The sequence below is a fragment of the Sciurus vulgaris genome (assembly GCF_902686455.1).
Source record: "Sciurus vulgaris genome assembly, chromosome: X".
Classification (NCBI taxonomy): domain Eukaryota; kingdom Metazoa; phylum Chordata; class Mammalia; order Rodentia; family Sciuridae; genus Sciurus; species Sciurus vulgaris.
Window position 1 is genome coordinate 71,610,792 of NC_136471.1, and position 9,069 is coordinate 71,619,860.

At 44.4% G+C, this 9,069-nt stretch overlaps 2 pseudogenes across 2 annotated transcripts in view; both read left to right on the forward strand.

Annotated features, from left to right (window-relative positions):
* Window positions 1-1,690, forward strand: part of LOC306651111 (B-cell CLL/lymphoma 9 protein-like) — a 61,719-nt pseudogene extending 60,029 nt beyond the window's left edge. Inside the window, exon 2 of the transcript in view lies at window positions 994-1,690. The product of the transcript in view is annotated as a B-cell CLL/lymphoma 9 protein-like (transcript). The remainder of the gene's footprint in view (window positions 1-993) is intronic.
* Window positions 1,691-4,951: 3,261 nt separating this feature from the next.
* On the forward strand, window positions 4,952-8,300 carry LOC306651112 (B-cell CLL/lymphoma 9 protein-like; annotated as a pseudogene). Its single transcript has 2 exons — window positions 4,952-5,777; window positions 6,995-8,300. The product of its transcript is annotated as a B-cell CLL/lymphoma 9 protein-like (transcript).
* Window positions 8,301-9,069: the final 769 nt, after the last annotated feature.

The following is a 9,069-nucleotide window of genomic DNA, read 5'->3' on the forward strand; positions in this document are numbered from 1 at the left end:
TCTACTTATCACAGTGATCTCACCAAGAAATAGGTCATCCAGACATAAATTAAAATTCTTCAGGCACCTAGTCAGGGAGGGTCAGTCCCTAATCCCCTGCCAGTGGGACAATGGGGCCAGGAGAGGGGGCACTTCTCTGCTGGCATCGGAAGTAGGGCTGGAGTAACTTTCTTGGCGTCTTACATCTGGGGGATGATCATGGGGAGGAGGAAGGTGTGGTACAAGGAACGAGGATCTGGAAAGGGGGAAGCATCAGCTGACAATGGAGCCTATGTGTGTGTGCTCAGGAGGGATGATGGCTGCTGCCTTAGCTATGACCAGAGGAGACAGGGAGGGAGGGCAGGCATGTTGGGGGGTGACTAGGGAGACTTGCTGTGCCACTACTGCTGCTGGCTGGGACCCCAGCCCCTTGGGGCTTAAAAGCTGATCCTGATTGAAGCCCCACCCCTGACTCCTGCCTCCATATTGTAAGACAGGAAGAGTGATGGAAATTGCAGAAATGTAAGCAAAGGTCACCAGGAGAGAGTGGAAAGAGATGTTGACTGATTGTGGGACTAGCTAGTGACCTTCCACTTTGCATTAAAAACTCCCTTTGGTTTGGGTGATAGAGATAATTCTCAGAAAGCTATTGCATCCTGATATAGAAGAAGAGAGAAAATTGAACACCTTGAAAGGTGAGGGTCACCTTTAAGGAAAGGGTTTCTGTACTCACCACCTCCAGTATGAGTACTACAGTTTCATCATCCTTGGGGCTTTTAGTGCCCTGAAGATGCCAGATTTTTGCAGGAGGCACACACTCAGAAAATCCAGGAGTTGCAAGGGGAAATGGCCCCCTTATACAGCAGAGAAAAACACAGAGGAAAAAGGAATACAGGTGGCCAGTGCTAAGGGAAACACAAAGCAATCAGTGGGCCACTGCTGCTGCCCCCAGCAGCTGCTTCTGTAACAACCTGAGAGAAATTCAGTGAACTCATCCCATTTTGTGACTGCAAGCTCAAGATTTGAATTAGTGCATTCCAATAACCCTAAACTGAGGAGCTCTCCATAAGGAAACACACAGAATATCCATAAATCAAAGCAGGAGGTGATGATAGGTCCCCTTACAGTGGTGTCCCCATCAGGAAACTGCCAGATGGATTCCAAATTCTCCAATCGAATTAAGGTGGGCTCAATCAGTCAATCCCAGCCATCCCCCTATGATTCCAGGAGTGGGGTTCATATCCCTAAGCACTCCCTGACCCAGATTGGAGCACGAGGCTGAAGAATAGGACTGGAAATGGCATCAAGGGCAAGGGGCAAAGGAAGTGAAGTATTTCCACTGACTCCTTTGATAACAGAGAACCTGGAATTCCAAACAATGACTCTGACATGAAAAATGTAATTCTGCTGATCATACATAGTCTCAGGATTCCAAGCACACACCATACTCCTTGACCCCATCAACTGCTACAGCCTCCAGATCTTCCACCACTTCCCGTGGCCAAGCTACTTCCCCAGAGCCCACACCTGCTTAGAAGACTGCAGCCAAATGGGTGTGTATGTGTTTGCTACTGAGATGGTCAATAAAGCTGTAGAAGTTGTACTGAAGGGCTAGGGTGAAACGGTTATCTCTTTCCACATCCAGAACATCACTAACAGCAAGACAGAAATAGACACAGCCCCTTTGAATACACAGATATCTGCCTTTTAGAATGATTGGATACCTCTCCCAAAACTACTCCAGCTACAGCCAACCAGGATGAGAATTCTTCCCAGAACACCAGATGTTATGGTTTGGATGTAAGGTGACCCACAAAAGCTCACATGTGAGACAATGCAAGAAGGTTCACAGGAGAAATAATTGGGTTGTAAGAGTCTTGACCCAATCAGTGAATTAATCCCCTAATTGGGATTAACAGAGTGGTAATTGAAGTGGTAGGGTGTGCCTGGAGGAGGTGGCTTTGGGGTATATCTTTGTATCTGACAAGTGGAAGCCTCTCTCTCTAACTGCTTCCTGATCATCACGTGAGCTGTTTCTCTGTGCCACACTCTTCTGCCATGATGTCCTGCCTCACATTGAGCCCTGGGAATGAAGCCTGCTGTTTGCAGATTGAGACTTCTGAAACTGTGAGCCCCCAAATAAACCTTTCCTCCTCTACAATTGTTCTGGTTGGGTCTTTTAGTTGCAACAGTGAAATGGCTAATTAAAACACCAGACTACAGCCAACTCCACCCATTCTGGCACTAGCTCCTGTTGGGACTAATGACACTTTAACTAACTCAGGCTGACTCCTTACTCCCTGGCGAGTGAGCAAGATCAAGTCCTCAAAGGCGGTTTCAATAGTTAATGACGATAAATCAGACCACAATCAGGGATTGATTAACAACAGTTCCATGAATGTGATCAAGCTCCTGCTTGCCATATAGTCCTATGGGACTCTCGCCTGCGTGAACCCCCCTGCCTTGCTGACCTTTCAGCTGATTGGTTCCCACCTAGCCCCCACCCTACATAGAAGCTGTGTGATTTGCTCAATAAACGAGATTCCTACTGTGCCTCATGTGCTGACAGACCTCCCGGCTCTGGTGTGTTTCCTTTGCCGCTGACACTCATCATCTTGCTCGACCCTGTATTCTCCTCAGGCGGGCTCATATCCAACAATTGAGCAGTGACCCCTGTCTTTCAGCAGAGCAATAACTCTTCAAGAGATTCCACAGCCTCTCCAGCTCTATCAGTGTCCAGTGGTGAGGCCCCCCATTGGGATAAAATCCCAATGGTCTGTCTCAAGAACAGCTGGAGCACTGCCAGCTCTCCTTACAACCTCTCAGAGATATCCAGCTTATGTTTCTCCCTGATGAGAAAGAATTTGGTGGAGGACAAAGTGGGGGACACCATCATAATCCTGGGGTATTAGATGGAACTCAGATAATAAAACAGAAGGGCCAATACAGGCCATTATGGCTCAATCCTAAAGTGTAGGTAAGGGACCTGGGACCTGGACAGATGTGGGAGCTCCCTTGGCACTCTAGGACATAGAGATATACCTTTTCTCCAGATAAATTGGTTCCACCTTCTATGAACTCCTAGTCTGGGCACATAGGACCTGACCACTTGGAACACATGACCCCTGAGTAAACAGTGTGACTGCAACTGCACCAGGAATTTTTCTTTTCTTTTTTTTTATTCTCATTGCTTTATTTATTTTTTTAATTAAAAATCATAAATTTACATAGGGCAATATTATTTGACTCATTCTGTTATTTTTTTCCCTTCCCCCCACCCCTCCCACCCCTTTTTTCCCTCTATACAGTCCTTCCTTCCTCTATTCTTACTACCCTCCTTATCCCTAACCCTAAACCTAACCCTAACCCTAACGCTAACCCCTCCTACCCCCCATTATATGTCCTCATCCGCTTATCAGTGAGATCATTCGTCCTTTAGTTTTTTGAGATTGGCTTATCTCACTTAGCATGATATTCTCCAATTTCATCCATTTGCCTGCAAATGCCATAATTTTATCATTCTTCATGGTGGAGTAATATTCCATTGTATATATATGCCAGTTTCTTTATCCATTCATCAACTGAAGGACATCTAGGTTGGTTCCACAATCTGGCTATAGTGAACTGACCTGCTATGAACATTGATGTGGCTGTATCTCTGTATGCTGATTTTAAGTCCTTTGGGTATAGGCCAAGGAGTGGGATAGCTGGGTCAAATGGTGGTTCCATTCCAAGCTTTCTGAGGAATCTCCATACTGCTTTCCAGAGTGGCCGCACTAATTTGAAACCCCACCAGCAATGTATGAGTGTACCTTTATCCCCACATCCTCGCCAACACCTATTGTTGCTTGTGTTCTTGATAATCGCCATTCTAATTGGGGTGAGATGAAATCTTAGGGGAGTTTTGATTTGCATTTCTCTTATTACTAGAGATGTTGAATATTTTTTCATATATCTGTTGATTGCTTGTACGTCTTCTTCTGTGAAGTGTCTGTTCATTTCCTTAGCCCATTTGTTGACTGGATTATTTGTATTCTTAGTGTAGAGTTTTTTGAGTTCTTTATAGATTCTGGAAATTAGCACTCTATCTGAAGTATGAGTGGCAAACCAGGAATTTTATGAAAAGAAGAGGAGGAAACAGGAACAAGTTGTGTCCAATAGTGCTCCCTCCACAAAATGATGGTCCATTGGCATGGGCAGTAGGAAGTGGTCCAAGGTCCTCCTCCTCCAAAACAGATGACCCCTAGTGAGGGCTGGTTACCTGGGGGTACAGAACTATTTTTTTTATTTGTTCTTTTTAGTTATGCATTACAGTAGGATGTATTTTAACATATCATACATACATGGAGTATAACTTCCCATTCTTGGGGTTGTACATGATGTGGAATTATACTGGTTATGTACTCATATATGAATATAGGAGCCATTTTCTGATGGTATCAACATTTCACTTTCTCTGCCCTTGAGGGGCTTGACTCCCCATTCCAACATGCCGGGGAGTCAGATGCACCTCCCTGTATTTGCAGGAATGATAAACTCTGAAATGGAAGGGCCAAATGTGCCTAGCCCTGAATCTAGACTAAGCCTTTCTCCAATCAGTTGGCCAAATGATGTGCCCAAAAATCCCAAATAGTTGAAATTTCCCTCATGGTCAAAGAGTCTTCAATAGTCCTGGCCAAGGGGAATGCTTCCCAAACCCCAAAGGATTGCCTGAAGAAATGTTTCAACAGCACCTAACAGAGAAACACCTGGGTCTCCCTCTAGGGATAAGCATGGAAGGCATCAGGCCCAGCATGGAGATGAACAGGATGATCCCAGGTTCCCAGCACCACATGTAGCCTGGGAATAATCCCATTTTTCCTCAGCTACAGTTGAGGGTCTGTTGAGTCTTCTAGGGGTGACATTCCAAAAGAAATGCCTCCACAGGATAGGCCCTGATTGGGGACTTGAGTTTGGGGTGGTTCCTAGTGGGATGAAGGGATATGACAATCTAAATGTCAATGTTGGATCCAACACTCAGATGATATCTTGGAAGATGAGAAAGGCTGGGGTAGGCCCTAAGGAGATGATGAAATTATACCCAGGTGGTTCACGCATGCTGCCTGCCCAGCAGAAGATGGTACCCCTGCCATTTAGTAAGTACCCTCAACAGAAGTATGGCCTGGGTCCCAGGTCATTCCTTACCATTTCTCAGGGTCCAGGGAGCAATAGTGGCTTACAGAATCTCAGAGAATCAATTGGAACCCACCAAAGAACTAACAATCAGCTCAGTCGTATGTCATCACTCCACTCAACCCTTCTAGTAATTCCACTAGCCTCAACACAGCTCCTCTACTTCAGTGCAGCCTAGGATGGAGACCTTGGATATATCTGTGGAAGCCATCATGTGCATTCCCCAGGCATTAACCCTCTGAATTCTCCCATGATGCACCAAGTCCAGTTCCTGATGATGGGCTCACCCTCAGGGAAACCCATGTTCCCCCATCCTACATCACAGCTGTCAGGCATGCTTCCTCCATCCTCCATCACAGCTGTCAGGAATGCTGGCAGGCCCAGCTCCTGCTCTTTCATTAAGACTCCCCTTGTCTTGGGGTATGCTGCTGCTTCACCTGTTCACCTCAAGACTCTATCACTTCCTGCCCCAGCACCTGGATGGACCCCCTCTCCAAAATCTCCCCTTCAGTGTCCTGGGATTTCTCCAAACCATAAAAACTCCTCTTGCTGTGGCCTCCCTAACCATGCTGGGAAGTGTAGACTCAGGTGTCCTTCTACCTCCTACAGCCAGCCAACTTGCCTCTGTGAATATCTCTGGAAGAGACCCTGCATCTTATAGAAGAAAAAGTAGGTCCAAACCTTCAACTTGTTGGCTTAGGATCAGACTTCCTTAACAGGACTCCCATAGCACAAGAAATAAAAGCAAGAATCAACAACTGGAATAGATTCAAACTAAAAAGCTTTCTCTCAGCAAAGGAAACTATCAGTAATGTGAAGAGAGAGCCTACAGAGTGGGAGAAAATCTTTTCCACTCATACTTCAGATAGAGCACTGATTTCCAGAATCTATAAAGAACTCAAAAAACTCTACACCAAGAATACAAATAATTCAATCAACCAAATGGGCTAAGGAAATGAACAGACACTTCACAGAAGAAGATCTACAAGCAATCAACAGATATATGAAAAAAATGTTCAACATCTCTAGTAATAAGAGAAATGCAAATCAAAACTCCCCTAAGATTTCATCTCACCCCAATTAGAATGGCGATTATTAAGAACACAAGCAACAATAGGTATTGGCGAGAATGTGGGGAAAAGGTACACTCATAAATTGCTGGTGGGGTTGCAAATTAGTGCAGCCACTCTGGAAAGCAGTGTGGAGATTCCTTAGAAAACTTGGAATGGAACCACCATTTGACCCAGCTATCCCACTCCTTGGCCTATACTCAAAGGACTTAAAATCAGCATACTACAGAGATACAGCCACATCAATGTTCATTGCTGCTCAATTCACCATAGCCAGATTTTGGAACCAACCTAGATGTCCTTCAATTGATAAATGGATAAAGAAACTGTGGTATATATACACAATGGAATATTACTCAGCCATAAAGAATGATGAAATTATGGCATTTGCAGGCAAATGGATGAAATTGGAGAATAACATGCTAAGTGAGATAAGCCAATCTCAAAAAGCCAAAGGACGAATGATATTGCTAATAAGTGGATGATGACACATAATGGGGGGAGGGAGGGGTTAGTGTTAGGGTTAGAGTTAGGGTTAGGGAGGGGGGCAAGAATGGAGGAAGGACTGCAAAGAGGGAAAAGAGGGGTGGGAGGGGTGGGGGAAGGGAAAAAATAACAGAATGAATCAAACAACATTACCCTATGTAAATTTATGATTACACAAATGGTATGCCTTGACTCCATGTACAAATAGAGAAACAACATCTATCCCATTTGTTTACAATAATAAAAATAAAAGAAAATATTTTGAAAAGAAAAAAATATTAAAGTAGATATTAAAAATTTTAAAAAAAATTTCTGGAAGCCTTTCCTCTAGTACACCTTACATCATGCCTCCAGAACCAATCCTCTCCCAAAACCCACTGTCAATTATGATGTCTTGAATGTTCAACTTTGCAATGCCCAGTTTGACCCCATTGTACCATATGCCATAAAGACTGTGGCAAGTTCTGGTGATGACTCCCCTCCTACTTGTTCTCCCAACCTGCCGTTAATGAATATATGCTAGGAATGGGCATTAATACGTAGAATCCTTGAATTTCAGGTCCAAACTCCATAGTTCCAATGCCAACCCTCAGCCAAATGTGAATTATCCAGTTACTTTCTCAATCCGATATCCTCTCCGAATGCCATGGGACCCAACATATCTCTTCCTGGGGTCCCAATGGGGCCTGGATTGATGTCACACAGTCCTATCATGTGGTATTGGTCCCAGGAGACTCCAATGGTTCCTGAAGGATGGATGGGTTTCCTCCAGGGCTTCCCTTCAGTACCATCTCCTCTTAAGCAAGTCCTGTTCTCTCACAATGGCCACAGTGGGGGACAATGCAATTTCCAAGGAAGGATGGGCTTCCCAGAAGATGGTCAACAGATGCAGAACTTTGCAATCCTGGAGATCTGGGGGTCCTGACGCCTTCACTGTCTTGGGGAACAGCATACCTTCAGTTTTTATAGACCCAGATCTGCAGAAGGACATCCAACCCAGAACCACTGGAATACCTGAGTTTGATCTATCCTGCATTATTCCATCTGAGAAACCTAGCCACACACTTCAATATTTCCCTTGATAGGAAGTCCCAGGCCGTAAACAGCCCCAGGGTCCTGGACCTGGTTTTTCACACATGCAGGGGATGACTGTTCATCAAGCTCCCAAATGGGACTAGCATTACCTGGAATGGGAGGTCCAGGGCCAATAGAAACTCCAGACATCCGTCTTGGTCCATAACTCCATCCATGCCAGGCCACCACCCAATGAGACCACCAGGCTTTCTCCAGCAAAGCATGATGGTACTTCACCATGGGATGATGTCACCAGAACAATCTACAATGTCTGGCCAGCCCACCCTGATGAGCAATCCAGTTACTTCCATGAGTATGGTTCTTGGCAAAGATTGGGGGCCTGATGGACTATACACTGATCCTGGGCCTGTAGACTCCCCAGACATGATGATGTCCACGCAGGGCATGATGAGACCCTAATGGAAAATTATGATCCCTCCACAGATGAGGCCTCAGTGCATAGTTGTTGAGGTGGGCATGGGTGGACTTAGTCAAGGGCCGGCAATGGAGGAAACATGATGTTTTAATCTGCTAAGATTGGGTGTACAGATCCTTGTCTAGATGAGATTCTGGGTCCAGAGAGCTGCTATAAGGAAGTTCCAGGAGTTCTATTGGTCATGCAAAATGAGAAGAGAGGCTCCTAGGGCTGCTTTGGGGTTGGGGGAAACTCAAGAATGTATGGATTTACCTGAAAACAAATTACTCACTTAATTGACAGATTTTTTTAAGATTAATTTTTAAAATTACTTTTGTGGACTTGGGTATCCCATGATGACACCTACTATTGGGAATCACTAAGCCATGCTTTGATAATTGTTATCAGTCATATGTTGCACTATTCTTTCTACGTTTATATAGTTTGGACTGGCTTCTCCCAGGGTTTTTTTTTTTTTTTCATATGCACTTTATTTTTTAGTGTGTACTGTACTATATTGCGGAAGGGATTTTAGGAGAGACTTTTTGGTCTTTGCAGCAAGAGGAGAACAGGAAAGCTGGACTATTTACTTTATGCAGAGAATCCACCTTCAGACTTTGGACTATTTCTTTCAACTCCAGTGTATAGAAAAACCTAACTGTGACCTCAGAGCAGAGTATTAATGAAAATCACAACAAAAGGAACTAAATTCAGAGAGGGTTGGGAGGAAGGGGGTAATATTTCATTTTTAAAAATAATGATGGAATTAGACAGACATTATTATCCTATGTATATGTATGATTACACGAATGGTATGAATCTATATTGTGTACAATCATAGAAATGAAAAGTTGTACCCCAGTACCCCATTTG